Source organism: Lepidochelys olivacea, assembly GCF_965140295.1.
Source record: "Lepidochelys olivacea isolate rLepOli2 genome assembly, chromosome: 7".
NCBI lineage: Eukaryota > Metazoa > Chordata > Testudines > Cheloniidae > Lepidochelys > Lepidochelys olivacea.
Window position 1 is genome coordinate 49269328 of NC_140417.1, and position 14490 is coordinate 49283817.

The window sequence follows — 14490 nt, forward strand, 5'->3', positions numbered from 1 at the left end:
GCAGCAGGACTCTGCATTCTGCCAGGAGCTGCCCCAACTACCCTGCAAGGAAAACAAGCCCCAGAGCCTGGCACCAGGGTTACACCCACTGCCCAGACACCAGAGCACCCACCTGCCTGCTCCATGTGGGCACCAGGGCTGCAAACCCTCACACCACGGCAGCCACCTCCGCTCACCCTGGACGAGCAGCACCGAGCCCCCCGCCCCCTCCTTCCCCACAGAGGCATTAAACCCCCTATGGGGTGTGGCTTGATGGGCTCTTTAATGACGCCTGCACCCTGGAGCCACGTGTCACCCCCAAGCCCTGCTGGCACCAGCTCCCACATGGCCACCACGCGCTGCCCTTCCCCGTATTGAGCCAGCACAGATATTAACAGGGGATTTGCACTCCTCTGCCTCCTGACCGTCACGGCACTCCTCATAGAGCTCCATCCCCCAGCAATGCCACCCACACAACGCTGAGTGGGCCATACCCCAGGCATCTTGCCAAGGTGTACTCATACGTCAGCCAGCAGATCAACCCCCCAGGCCTGCTGGGCCAGCAACCATGGCTCCATGCCAATGGGTGCTGGCCAGGACTAAGCTGGACTCCTCACTCCAGGGGCTGAGCACCATGCACGAGTGCCAGTCCTACCCAGCTGGCTGCTGGGGATGGGCAATTCTAAATGCAGCAGTGATGCTACCTTCCCAGCCGATCAGTGCCTGGGAGACCCCCTCCCTGGGTGCTGGCTGACTGCACTCAGGATGGAGGGTCCCTGGGAAGAGCCCCCCACAGTCGTCCCACAAGCTGCATGCCAAGAATTGCTCCAATGCCTGAGCTGGCAAAGCCCATCCATCCTGCCATTCTCACTTCCTCCTCATAGTTCAGAAGCTTCCCAGGTGCACACCTCTGTACTTCCCCCCCACCTGAGCAGGGCCTTCTAGGACGAATGCCAGGAATGCAGTGACCCGGAAGGAGGTACTGGGTCCAAACTGCACAGAGGGACCAGATCTGACCGAGAGCTCAGCATGCTGGGTGCACCCTGAGAACCTGCCCTGAGGTGCCTCGGCAGGAGCTACTAGGTGTGGAGTGTGTGAGGAAATCTGGCCCTTACTCAGGTGCCTCATAGGCAGAGAGCTCTTCCCAAAGCCAGGCCACACCTGAGATCTCCTGCCCTCAATGGAGTGACACCAGAGATGGCTCCAACCCTTGGCCATTTAGGCTGAATGCTGCTTGCTAGTTCATTTGTTCTTTCTTTTTCTTTCTTTCCCTCTCTCTCTGGAGATGGTTTCCCCGAGGGACCCATAGAATCATAGAATCATAGAATCATAGAATATCAGGGTTGGAAGGGACCCCAGAAGGTCATCTAGTCCAACCCCCTGCTCAAAGCAGGACCAATTCCCAGTTAAATCATCCCAGCCAGGGCTTTGTCAAGCCTGACCTTAAAAACCTCTAAGGAAGGAGATTCTACCACCTCCCTAGGTAACGCATTCCAGTGTTTCACCACCCTCTTAGTGAAAAAGTTTTTCCTAATATCCAATCTAAACCTCCCCCACTGCAACTTGAGACCATTACTCCTCGTTCTGTCATCTGCTACCATTGAGAACAGTCTAGAGCCATCCTCTTTGGAACCCCCTTTCAGGTAGTTGAAAGCAGCTATCAGATCCCCCCTCATTCTTCTCTTCTGCAGGCTAAACAATCCCAGCTCCCTCAGCCTCTCCTCATAAGTCATGTGTTCCAGTCCCCTAATCATTTTTGTTGCCCTTCGCTGGACTCTCTCCAATTTATCCACATCCTTCTTGAAGTGTGGGGCCCAAAACTGGACACAGTACTCCAGATGAGGCCTCACCAATGTCGAATAGAGGGGAATGATCACGTCCCTCGATCTGCTCGCTATGCCCCTACTTATACATCCCAAAATGCCATTGGCCTTCTTGGCAACAAGGGCACACTGCTGACTCATATCCAGCTTCTCGTCCATTGTCACCCCTAGGTCCTTTTCCGCAGAACTGCTGCCTAGCCATTCGGTCCCTAGTCTGTAGCTGTGCATTGGGTTCTTCCGTCCTAAGTGCAGGACCCTGCACTTATCCTTATTGAACCTCATCAGATTTCTTTTGGCCCAATCCTCCAATTTGTCTAGGTCTTTCTGTATCCTATCCCTCCCCTCCAGTGTATCTACCACTCCTCCCAGTTGAGTATCATCCACAAATTTGCTGAGAGTGCAATCCACACCATCCTCCAGATCATTTATGAAGATATTGAACAAAACCGGCCCCAGGACCGACCCTTGGGGTACTCCACTTGATACCGGCTGCCAACTAGATATGGAGCCATTGATCACTACCCGTTGAGCCCGACAATCTAGCCAGCTTTCTACCCACCTTGTAGTGCATTCATCCAGCCCATACTTCCTTAACTTGCTGACAAGAATACTGTGGGAGACCGTGTCAAAAGCTTTGCTAAAGTCAAGAAACAATACATCCACTGCTTTCCCTTCATCCACAGAACCAGTAATCTCATCATAAAAGGCGATTAGAATAGTCAGGCATGACCTTCCCTTGGTGAATCCATGCTGGCTGTTCCTGATCACTTTCCTCTCATGCAAGTGCTTCAGGATTGATTCTTTGAGGACCTGCTCCATGATTTTTCCAGGGACTGAAGTGAGGCTGACTGGCCTGTAGTTCCCAGGATCCTCCTTCTTCCCTTTTTTAAAGATTGGCACTACATTAGCCTTTTTCCAGTCATCCGGGACTTCCCCGGTTCGCCACGAGTTTTCAAAGATAATGGCCAATGGCTCTGCAATCACAGCCGCCAATTCCTTCAGCACTCTCGGATGCAACTCGTCCGGCCCCATGGACTTGTGCACGTCCAGCTTTTCTAAATAGTCCCTAACCACCTCTATCTCCACAGAGGGCTGGCCATCTCTTCCCCATTTTGTGATGCCCAGCGCAGCAGTCTGGGAGCTGACCTTGTTTGTGAAAACAGAGGCAAAAAAAGCATTGAGTACATTAGCTTTTTCCACATCCTCTGTCACTAGGTTGCCTCCCTCATTCAGTAAGGGGCCCACACATTCCTTGGCTTTCTTCTTGTTGCCAACATACCTGAAGAAACCCTTCTTGTTACTCTTGACATCTCCGGCTAGCTGCAGCTCCAGGTGCGATTTGGCCCTCCTGATAACATTCCTACATGCCCGAGCAATATTTTTATACTCTTCCCTGGTCATATGTCCAACCTTCCACTTCTTGTAAGCTTCTTTTTTATGTTTAAGATCCGCTAAGATTTCACCATTAAGCCAAGCTGGTCGCCTGCCATATTTACTATTCTTTCGACTCATTGGGATGGTTTGTCCCTGTAACCTCAACAGGGATTCCTTGAAATACAGCCAGCTCTCCTGGACTCCTTTCCCCTTCAAGTTAGTCCCCCAGGGGATCCTGGCCATCCGTTCCCTGAGGGAGTCGAAGTCTGCTTTCCTGAAGTCCAGGGTCCGTATCCTGCTGCTTACCTTTCTTCCCTGCGTCAGGATCCTGAACTCAACCAACTCATGGTCACTGCCTCCCAGATTCCCATCCACTTTTGCTTCCCCCACTAATTCTACCCAGTTTGTGAGCAGCAGGTCAAGAAAAGCGCCCCCCCTAGTTGGCTCCTCTAGCACTTGCGCCAGGAAATTGTCCCCTACGCTTTCCAAAAACTTCCTGGATTGTCTATGCACCGCTGTATTGCTCTCCCAGCAGATATCAGGAAAATTAAAGTCACCCATGAGAATCAGGGCATGCGATCTAGTAGCTTCCGTGAGCTGCCGGAAGAAAGCCTCATCTACCTCATCCCCCTGGTCCGGTGGTCTATAGCAGACTCCCGCCACTACATCACTCTTGTTGCAATACCCAGCAATGACCCTCATGCCCTTTTATCGCTGATCAGCACCAACACACTGAAATCACAGGCTCTTGAAACTGACGAACTCTCTTGATCCACCTGGCACTGAGCTCTGCGGGGGGGACCTGGAACCGGTCCAGGGGAAGGAAAGCCCAGAAGGATGAGAAGAGAGTGAGTGGTTGAAAGGACAAAGAGCCGACCTGGGTAGGTCTGTAATGTCCCCATGGGGTAGGTGGTCTCTCATTCTGGGAGCTTCTCTTGGCGTCTAATGGGCCCCGCATGCAATGTTGTGAACCGGTGAACCAGGGGCGCAGGCGCTGTATATTCTAGGAAGGAAATATTCCCCCTTGGGAAATTATTTTTAGCCTGAGTGTGGGAGAAACGACTGAGAGTATAATGAGGGTCATGAATATTCACGTGCTAAATGAGGCAGACAGATGGAAGTCAGGAGTGCTACAGATGCTTTGGGCAAGAGCCAGGTTTTTGTAAGCACACAGTGTCACTGGCGCTACAGCAGGACTCAGTCTGGTTACATTATCTGTCCCTCTGTCCATCCCTCCTTCTGTCCATAGGTCCATCCCTCCCTCCATCCGTCTGTCCCTCCATCCGTCTGTCCCTCCATCCATCCCTCCGTCCATCCATCCAGTCAGTCTGTCAGCCAGCTGTCTGTCCACAGGCCCGTTCATCTTCTTGTCCATCCCTCAGACTTTCCTATCTTCTTTCCCTTCCAGCCAGCCAGCCAGCCCACCCCTCCTGCCATGGCACACCCAGGAGGGAGCAGCTGGGAATGGCAGAGTCCCAGGCCAGATTACATCCATGGGTCAAAAGCAACAGCACCAGGCTAGGAAAGACCTGCATGCGGGGTGTGCTTAGACAGGCACTGAAATGATGCCACCTGGATCGTTGGCTGGGGGCACAGAGTGATGCCACCTCTCAGGACATGTCCCAGGATGCCCATCAGGAGCCGGGCAGCATGAGCAGACTGCAGCTGGCTCATCAGTACAAGGCGTATGCTTCCACTCACCAAGGGCACCTGACACTCCACAGGAGATGGGGGATTCCTCCCAGCAGTGCCTCATCAACACTAACCAAGATGCGAATGGAGTGAGCTCCCTCCCTCCAGCCCCAGCCTCGCCCAGCAGGGGGTGCTATGGGGAGGGGGCAGGAGCCCTGGCTGTGGGGGAGCTCCTGGCTACTCTAATTCCTTCTGGCAGTGCCCCTCCAGTGCCAGCCAGGATTTGGGCATGCAAGGTCCCTCACAGCCATACCCTGGCAGTGCCCATGGCATGAAGGGCAGAGTCAGTGTTGGACACCCAACCTGTGTCACAGGGACACTTGTGCTTCGTTCTGCTCTGTCACTGCTTGGTTCTGCCAAGTCCCAGCCCTGACGCCCCACCACAAACCCGGCTCCGCCCATACCCCAAAATAGCATGGGGCTCGCACAGGGTCTGGACCTCGGTTCCCTTTATGCACTGACCAGAGTGCATCTTCTGCAAGGTCTTAGTAACCCAGCTCCTGGGACTGTTCTGGGATGGCGTACGGCACTGCCAGGCACCCGCTCGGCTCCCATCCCAGCCAGCTCTTTGCGTCACTCACTGAAATCCCCCAGGTCCCTGCACTGGCCTCACACAAGTGGGAAAGGCATCCCAAGAGTTTTGATTCGATCCCCTGCCTCCCAGCCAGGTCCCCTCTTCCCTGCAAACACTGAATCCAGGAGCACAGTCGCAGGCCTACGACCAGCTGCGCCCTTTGGATTTCTCCTCCGCGTCGCTGCAATCCCAGCTCTGCCAGATACGGCTGAAATAACAAATCCTTTCAAGATCATCCAAGGATGTCCACGTGCAAGGGATGCCTCCGAAGCCTCTCCAGAAAGGGAAACTCTTTTGACAGATGTCTTCTCTACTCTGGTCCCAGCCTCTCCCAGCAGAGGGCGCTGTGGGGAGTAGTACAGGAGCACTGGTTGTGGGGGCAGCTCCTAGCTACGCCGGCCCCAGCCTCTCTCAGCAGGGGGCGCTGTGGGGAGCGGGGCAGGAGATCCTTAAGTGGTTGATGAATGCACTGACTATACCTATATAGCTACACAGGCTGAGCTGTGAAAGGGCACAAGGGGGATGTAGGAGGGCAACGGGCTCCGGACCAGCCCTAAGGCCATTCACCCCAGACCCCTCGGGAAATCCAGGGTGGGCCTGTGCCAATGGATGTTAGACACAGACCGGGGGGGGGGGAGGAAGGGGGGAGAAATTTGGGGAGGGTCTGGTGGGGTGGCAAAGGTTTCGGGGGCTGGAGGGGGAAGTCAGTGGCATGAGTCCCTGGGAATGGCAGACATGTAATGGTGGTGGTGGGGGGAATAGATCCCTGCCCTGTCTAATGTGGGGGGGGGGGCAAAGGGGGCAGGAGGAGTTGGGAGGGGGTGGAGGACTTGGGTGGGAGAGTTGGGGAGCTGTGGTGAATAGGGAGGGGACAGAGGGGAGTTGGGAAGGGGCAGGGGGGCTGGGGGAAGTTGGGAGGGGGAAGGGGGGAGTTGGGAAGGGCCGGGGAGCTGGGGGAGTTGGAAGGGGTGGGGGCAGGAGGGAGTTGGGATGGGGAAGGGAGAGCTGGGGGGAGTTGGGAGGGGGCAGTGGGGCTGGGGGCAGTAGGTAGGGGTGGGGGCATTGGGAGGGGGAGTTGGGAGGGGCAGGGGGGCTGAGGGGAGTTGGGAGGGGTAGGGGACTGGGGGAGTTGGGGTGGGTAGCAGAACCTAAGGAGAGCAACAAATCTGTATCGGGGGCTCTCCCCACCAGACTCCCAGTTCATCTCTGTTCCAGGCCCAGCCCCAGCCCCAGCCCCCAGGCCTAGCTGCACCTTGGGAGCCCTGTGCTATGACCCCAGCTCTCCGGAGGGGCCCCCACACTGACCCTGGTGCCTTCGTGCACTACCTGGGAGCTGCAGGGAGCTGCCTGCCCAGCTGCCACAGCAGGCCATGCCTGGTGGGATGGGTGCAGGGGGGGCCATGGCAGGGGGCTGGCACCCTGCCCGCTGCGATATCCCAGCACGTCCCTTGCTGGGAGCAGATGCCTTTGCCCTCACTCTTCCCAAACAAACATCTGGCAGGGGAGCTGGTGGGTGGCTCCCACATCTGGTTCCCAGCTGGGCTGAGCGATCGCCCAAGTAGGAGACGCGGGAAGGGGGGCCGGTGGCCTTGGCCAGCTCTGTTTATGTTGCATGGCGCTTGCTGCTCCAACATCCTCCCCAGCTGCTGCTACCCCACAGGCGAACGGGGCCCGGCTGCCCCCGCACGCTCCTGCAGCGCCCCCTGCTCCCAGCCCTGTCTGCGTTCCCCATTGTCCAAGCACTGCCCTCCGCCACAGCCCCACGGCTCGCAGCTTCATGGCGGGCCTGGGATATCCAGAGCCTGGCACGGCACCACCTGACTGTCAGAGCCGCTCCCCAGAATTCGGTGCAGACTAGGTGCATGGCACAGGATTGGAAGGGGGCCCTGAGCAGCGACATCCCATGAGGATCCAGAGACCCACTGGGGCTGGGCGGCAAGGCAGAGCAGAGCCTTCAGCACAACTAACATCCCTGGGCCCGGAGACCAGGACGGTTCAAAGCACATTGCAGCCTCTCGGAGCCACTCTGCCCACACCCCATTTCCAGGCAGCCTCTCACCCGCCCAGCCTGTGTGCCCACATGTGGGTGCTTGTGTGTTCCCAGCCTCGGTGTGCGTGCGTGTGTGCACACGTTCCCACCCTCGGTGTGTGTGTGCGTGTGTGATCCCAGCCTTAGTGTGGGTGCGTGTGTGTGCGTTCCCACCCTCTGTGTGTGTGCGCGTGTGTGATCCCAGCCTTAGTGTGGGTGCGTGTGTGTGCGTTCCCACCCTCTGTGTGTGTGTGCGTGTGTGATCCCAGCCTTAATGTGGGTGCGTGTGTGTGCGCGTGTGTGATCCCAGCCTTAGTGTGGGTGCGTGTGTGTGCGTTCCCACCCTCTGTGTGTGTGCGCGTGTGTGATCCCAGCCTTAGTGTGGGTGCATGTGTGTGTGCGTTCCCTCCCTCTGTGTGTGTGCGCGTGTGTGATCCCAGCCTTAGTGTGGGTGCGTGTGTGTGTGCGTTCCCACCCTCTGTGTGTGCGCGCGTGTGTGATCCCAGCCTTAGTGTGGGTGCGTGTGTGTGCGTTCCCACCCTCTGTGTGTGTGCGCGTGTGTGATCCCAGCCTTAGTGTGGGTGCGTGTGTGTGCGTTCCCACCCTCTGTGTGTGTGTGTTCCCAGCCTGTGCATGTTCCCAGTCTGTGTGTGTGTGCATGCATGCACCGCCTCCAGATCTCTTAAAAGCACAGTGCACTAATGTCGTAGGAGTTGGGACATATTTTCTGGTACCATCCCTCCATCTCCCTCTCTCTGCCAGCCCCAGCACCCTGCACCCTTCCACAGCCCAGACAACACAGACTGTACAAGACTCTAGAAAAGTCAGCCTATAAAAGACACTCTCAGCTTAGCCGTCCCCTGAGACGGGATGTGGGGCCCAGCTCCGTAGCTGGGCATAACAGACCAGACACCCTCTGTTTCGAGATCTTCTGCCCTAGGGAGCGTCTGGAACCTGCTCTTGTGGCACAGTGTTTGAGAGCAGGGTCACTGTGCACACGCATGCACATACGTGAACACTCACAAATACAAATGCACGCAAAGATGTGCACATGTGCAGACATGCAAACGTATACACACACGCACATGGGAAGTCAAAGCAGCCCAGGGATGTGTCTATTTTGCTCTTCCCCCAGCCGCAGGAAAGGAAGCAAAGCAATTCTCCGGTGTGCTCCCAAATGACAGTGGTTAGGGGAAGTGAGTGACTCCTCAATCAGTCGCTCACCGCCACCCTTGGCTCCCAGAAGGCATGCCCTCTGCCCTGTCCCTTCCGTGACTGCCAAGTCCAGGCTAGTCCATGGGGAGCCCTGGACCCCCAGTCTGCGAGCTGAAAAACCAGAGGGAACCACAGGGTCTGTCTGTGTCCTGCAGCCATAAAACGAATTCTGCTTTTCCCCTCTGCAGCTTGGCCCTGGCCCTTCTCTGCCACACGGGGCACAGCAGGACCTGACCCATGCTGCCACCCAGCTCCTTCTGGGGCCACTGAACGTACTAAGGCCAGGTCTGCAAAGGAGCTGATTCCTAGGGCAGCTAGGCACCAGAATGCCTTGGATGGTCTGACCGTGGGACTGGGTACTAAGGTGAAGAACGAGCAGCTTTGCTGAGTCCAGCCTGTTGTGCTCTCTGCAGCTAGCTCCGCTCTCCCAGCTACCATACCTCAGTGGTGCCCCCCAGGCCAGGTTGGGAACTGCTCCCCTGGGCCTCAGACAGTACAGGCAACAGGGCGTAGCTTACCAATTAACTCTTTCCGCAGCATGTCTGGCACAGGGCAAAACTCCCACTGGGTCTGCAAAGGGCGATTCTCACACTGGGGCAGCCTGGGGAAGGGCTGAGGGGAAGCCGGGCTGACATCCTTCTCCCAGTAGACGGTTGACACCAAAGCTTGAGACGCATAGAAACAGTGTGTGTGTGTGGGGGGGGGTGTGGGTGTGTAAGAACAATGTGTGTGTGTGCGCACATAGGAACAGTGTGTTTGTGTGTGTGCAGGAACAGCGTGTGTGTGTTTGTGCATGTAGGAACAGAGTGTGCGTGTGTAGGGAAAATGTGTGGTTTTGTGTTTGCAGGAACAGAGACTGTGTATGTTTGGTTTCAGAGTAACAGCCGTGTTAGTCTGTATTCGCAAAAAGAAAAGGAGTACTTGTGGCACCTTAGAGACTAACCAATTTATTAGAGCATAAGCTTTCGTGAGCTACAGCTCACTTCCTCAGATGCATATCGTGGAAACTGCAGCAGGCTTTATATATACACAGAGAATATGAAACAATACCTCCTCCCACCCCACAAACAGAAAAGGACCTTCCAAGAGGTGATTTAACCCTCCCCCCCCACCCGCCCCAGGGCAGGGACTGCTCTGCTCTGTGTCTGTCCAGCGCCTGGCACAGTGGGGTCCTGGACCGAGACCAGACTGGTGCAATCAGCTTGCACATAAACAATAATCAAAGCTACAAGGAAATACTCAAGTGTCCATTTGACTCCGTGAGGCCGGGGCACCCGCCCTGCAACCACCTCTTAGCTCTAGACGAGAACCAATTAGAGTGAATTAGCCTGTTCCACCTCATCCGGGTAGCCCTGGCGATACTCTCCCCAGGCACAGGGGCTGACAGCTCAAATGAGGGGCACTGTCCCTTTAAATTAGCAAAGCCATCGTGAAAGTAACAGGCATGGGGGGCCACCCCTATCACTGTGCTAATGGCCTAGGCAAAGGCTGCGGCAGGTTTTCATTAACTTGGGTGTCCCAGCTGGGTGATGCGTGTGAACTGGGCACAGGCAGGCAGGACGGTGCTGTGTCAGCAGACGAGGGGCACAGCTCGCCCTAGGGAGCAGGGCAGCTCTGGAGACCTGGGTGAGGAATGTGTGAAGATGTCCCACCTGCGATCATGTCTGTGGTTAGCAACAGGCAGAGACAGAAGCCGCGCCAAGCCTTCCAGGCTAGCCAGTGCTTTCGGCTCTCAGCGGGCTGGCAGACCCATGGCGGGGTCCTGGGGATAATCCACGGGTGGGTGGGATGGATCTGTGCTGGCTCACAGGGCGGGATCCGGGGCTCCTGGCCGATGGGGGAGACGCAAGAGTATTTGTGACCCTTTTTCTGTGAGCACTTGCAAATTTTCCCACACCAATGTCAGAGGGGTGCAAAATGCCCCTCGCTAGTGTGGTTTGTGGAGACCTGTCCTCACCTCTGAGCACCTGCTCTTCCTCCCTCTCTGCTTCCCTTTCCACGACCCCGATCAGGAACCTACCCACACACCAGAGCTGGCTGAAATTATTGCATCATTACGTTCATTCAACAGACAGCAACTTTCCAAGCTTTCGACAACAAAACCAAACAGAAATGGGACAAATCGCAGGGGGATTCACTGCAAGGCACTTGCGCACCCAGTGCGTTGCTGCCAACACAAGCCATGGGGCCTGTGAGCCTGACCCGCTGGCTCTGCCAGTCCCTGGCCCACTCAGCCAAGCGGGATGGCCAGAGTTCTGCACACCGGCAGGGAACCGCCTGCCACCAAAGCTATTGTCCCGGCCCAGCCCCCCTCGCTCCCTCCCTGCCCTGGGACAGGCGCTGACCTGCCAGTGACCCCCCACTGCACCCAGGTTCCTTAGCCTCTCCCCTGCGGACCCGGCATCACTGGGCCCACGCTGCAGTGGGGTGCCAGGCTGGGGACTAGGCTGGGCTCAGAACTCACAGCACACCTCGCGAACAGGCTTGTTTGACCCACACAGGTGCCGGCGCTGCTCACGCTCGGGCTGGAGTCTGGTTTCCTGGGCTAGCCTGCAATGCCGTCTGCATTCACAGCGCCCCACACACAGCCTGTGACCTTCCACTGGGGGCGCCTTGGCCAGGAGCCTGGGGTTAGTGCTGCCCCTTAGCTGGCCACATGCTATCCCGCAGGGCCAGCCCCGGGCATGGTGTCCCCACCCGGGACTGGGATAGAAACCCGCTGCCTGTTGATCCCAAGGCAAGAGCCTCAGAGCCAGCATAGGGACCGTGATGCCAGGCCCTTTCCCCACACACCCCGGGGCGGGGCAGCGCAGGACTATCAGCCCTGTCTGGAGGAAGCTGCGCCCCAGCCGCTTCAGGTGACCCCTCCAAGGTCGCACAGAATCACCGGACATCCCTCAGCCCCCACAAACATGCCATCCTGACACAGGGCCTGCTCCCTGGGCTGTCAGCCTGCGCACCCCCTCTCCAGATGCCCATGGGATTTGCGCCAACCACAGAGCCAAAGGGCAGTTTTCCCTGGGGCCTGGGGAAGGGCTGCGGGGCTGCAGCCCCTCCAGTGTCCTGCTGGGAGCCAATTACAGGTGGCTGGGGCCAGCGGTAGGGCCAGCTGGTGGTGCCCCGACTGGGGCTGGCAGTCAGGGTTGGCATGGAGCAGCTCGGGGATGTACCTGCTCGGCCGGCCAAGCCTGACCCACTCATAACCACCCACTGAATCCCCACTGATGCTCCAGCTACTGCTGGTCTCTCCACCAATCCCCTGGAGAGCCCCTCACCGCCTTCTCAGACCTGCTCCTGTTGCTCTTCCTGCTGCCAGGACAGGAAGAGGTTCTGAATCCAGAGACTCCCCCCAGTTCCTGTGACCTCCCCCACAGGACAGGGGCAGGAGATGAGGAGGAGATGACTGAGGGAGCCAACAGTGACAGCTCCCCCAGGGTCCTGCACCCCATGGCCAGAAGACCGTGTCCATGCCCAAGTGCCAGGGTTCAAAATGGCTCCCCCCGAGGCCTCCAGGCGGAGGTTCCCAAAGACCCGCACCACTATGAGGGGTTGAGGTCTCCCCTTGGCGGGAGGCCAAGGCAGCTCTCCTGCCCCTCTGACCAGCCTACCCAGCCCTCCCTGGGGCCCAAATTCTACCCTCCTTGCTCTCTGGCTGCACTGTGCTGGGGCAGCAACCTGCTCTAGGCACTCCCCACTGAGCTCAGCCTTTGTGGGGTCTGGGAAGGAAATCTACAGCTCTCAATGTCCAGTTCCCTGCCCTTAAAGCTAGGCATGTGGGGCCAGGAGCTAATGCTGCCACGGGAGGGGCGTAAAAGAACCCCCACCTGGTGCTCCAGTGGACCCGACGCTGAGGGAGACAACGGGGGTATGCCGAGGGGGTGCCAAGCAGGTTCTGAGGGTGTGACCGCGCACGGTCCAGTCTGGTTTGGACTCAGAGGGGTACACACGTATCCCAGCAACCCGTTTTGGGACATAAAGGCAGGGAGAGCATCGAATGTAGCTGCAATCGTGGGGGAAATTTCGGGAGTCAGAGTGTGGTTACCAGGAAAGCCAGTGGCACTGCTGAAAAGTGCCAGGCGGTTTGTAATTAACAATCATTATTTCTTGTGCCTACTCCCGGAGTGCCTAGCAGCCCAAGGAGCTGGGGGCTACACACACTCAGACCCCTGCCCCAAGTCAGACGGCTCATTTGTAAGACACCATCAGCCCCGATGCCAGTGGGTGGCAGGGGGCAGCACGCACCCAACTGAACTGCCAACACCACTTCCTGAAGCCCCTGGGTTTCCTTGGGCGTCTCCCAGCCCAGCCTGGACACTGCTCAGCATCCGAGTGCAGCCCAGGGAGACACAGCAGCTGGCAGCATGTCCATCGTCTTCCCAATGACTCATCCCTTCTTCCTCCAGCAAAGGGCAGGCAGGATCGGGTGGGTGATGTGGAGCCCAGGGACCATAGTCCGCCCAAAGCAGGGAGTGGCAGATTTTTGCCTCTTTGGCTGACATGCATGCCCAAGTGAGTCACTGCGAGCTGGAAAATGGGTAGGAACAGTCAGGGGAGCAGCTGGCCGCTTCCCTTTGTGATTCGGGCAGTCATCAGCCGTTTCCTCTCTGGGCCGTGCCACGGTCACCTCCGCTGCAGGAAACACGGGCACAGGATGTGAGCTCACCAGCCTCCTTTGGCCGTGACGGTTGGCTTCCCTGTTTGCTTTCCCAAGGGCTCAGGCGGACGAGTGCCTTTCCTGACCTCTGGCAGGCCGGCTCGTGGGGCTGGTATGCTCCCCGGGGGACCCGCAGATGCATGTCTGGATAATTGATGAACTTGAGTTGGGTTTATTCAATACAGCTGGCCAAGGAAACCCAACCTGTGACAGCAAACAAAAGCACAGCAAAGACAGGGCCGGGGCCTGGATTGTTTATGGCTGTCGGATCTGTTTTCAATAAGCTGCAGCCCTGGGGTGATGGATTGTTTGTGGGTGGCAGGTTTGTTGACATTGTTTTGGAGCTCACGGGATCCTCCCTGGGAGGGCAGGGAAAAGCAGGGGGCCCAAGGCAGCTGTGCTCGGGCTCTGGAAGGTGCTGTTCCCCACTGCCTGGAGAGGGGGATCCAGCAGGAGGGGCCACCAGAGGACAGGGTCCCTCTATCCCAAGGCCTGGAGTCTGGACTCCAACCAGAGGCATTTTAAAATCTTTGGCCTGGGTCTGGCTCCCTGGCATTTCGCCTTTGGCAGCAGAAGTGTGAGGAACATCAGAGTTTGCATCTGCCCCTCCTCTCCCCCAGGGTGATCCTCTCTATCCACAGTGTGCCCTCTGTGTGTGGGGCTGGCGGGGCGGGGCCAGCTATGTGTGTGCCAGTCCTGCCTGTTGGGGATCTCTCACCCCTGAGTGGTGCTCTGGGACGGCCCAAGGAGCTGGGGGCTACACACACTCAGACCCATACCCCAAGTCAAATGGCTCATCTGTAGGACACCACCAGCCCTGATGCCAGTGGGTGACAGGGGGCAGCACGCACCCAACTGAACTGTCAGGGAGCGTTTCTCCTCCGTAGCCTCGCTTGTGCAGACGGGCATCCAGCAGCCCGATGAAGGCTGGGCCATACCCCTCTGGCAGGGGCACTCTGGGGCTGGTTTCATGTGGGCACAGACACACACCTATGGACTGCCATGAGGCACCAGGGCTGTAAAAGTGGGGGCTCAGTCCTCCCCCCGCAGACTCTGGCTCCCCCAGCGCCGGGACCCCTACCCCGACTCAGGGGCCCCTGAATGGCCCCGGAACACAGACCTGCTCTGGGTGCCAAAACAGCGCTGTGTG

At 57.6% G+C, this 14490-nt stretch overlaps 1 protein-coding gene across 2 annotated transcripts in view; it reads right to left on the reverse strand.

The window, feature by feature from the left end:
* The window catches only part of SEMA3F (semaphorin 3F), a 113251-nt gene that overhangs the window by 48570 nt on the left and 50191 nt on the right, over positions 1-14490 (reverse strand). The window lies entirely within an intron of this gene.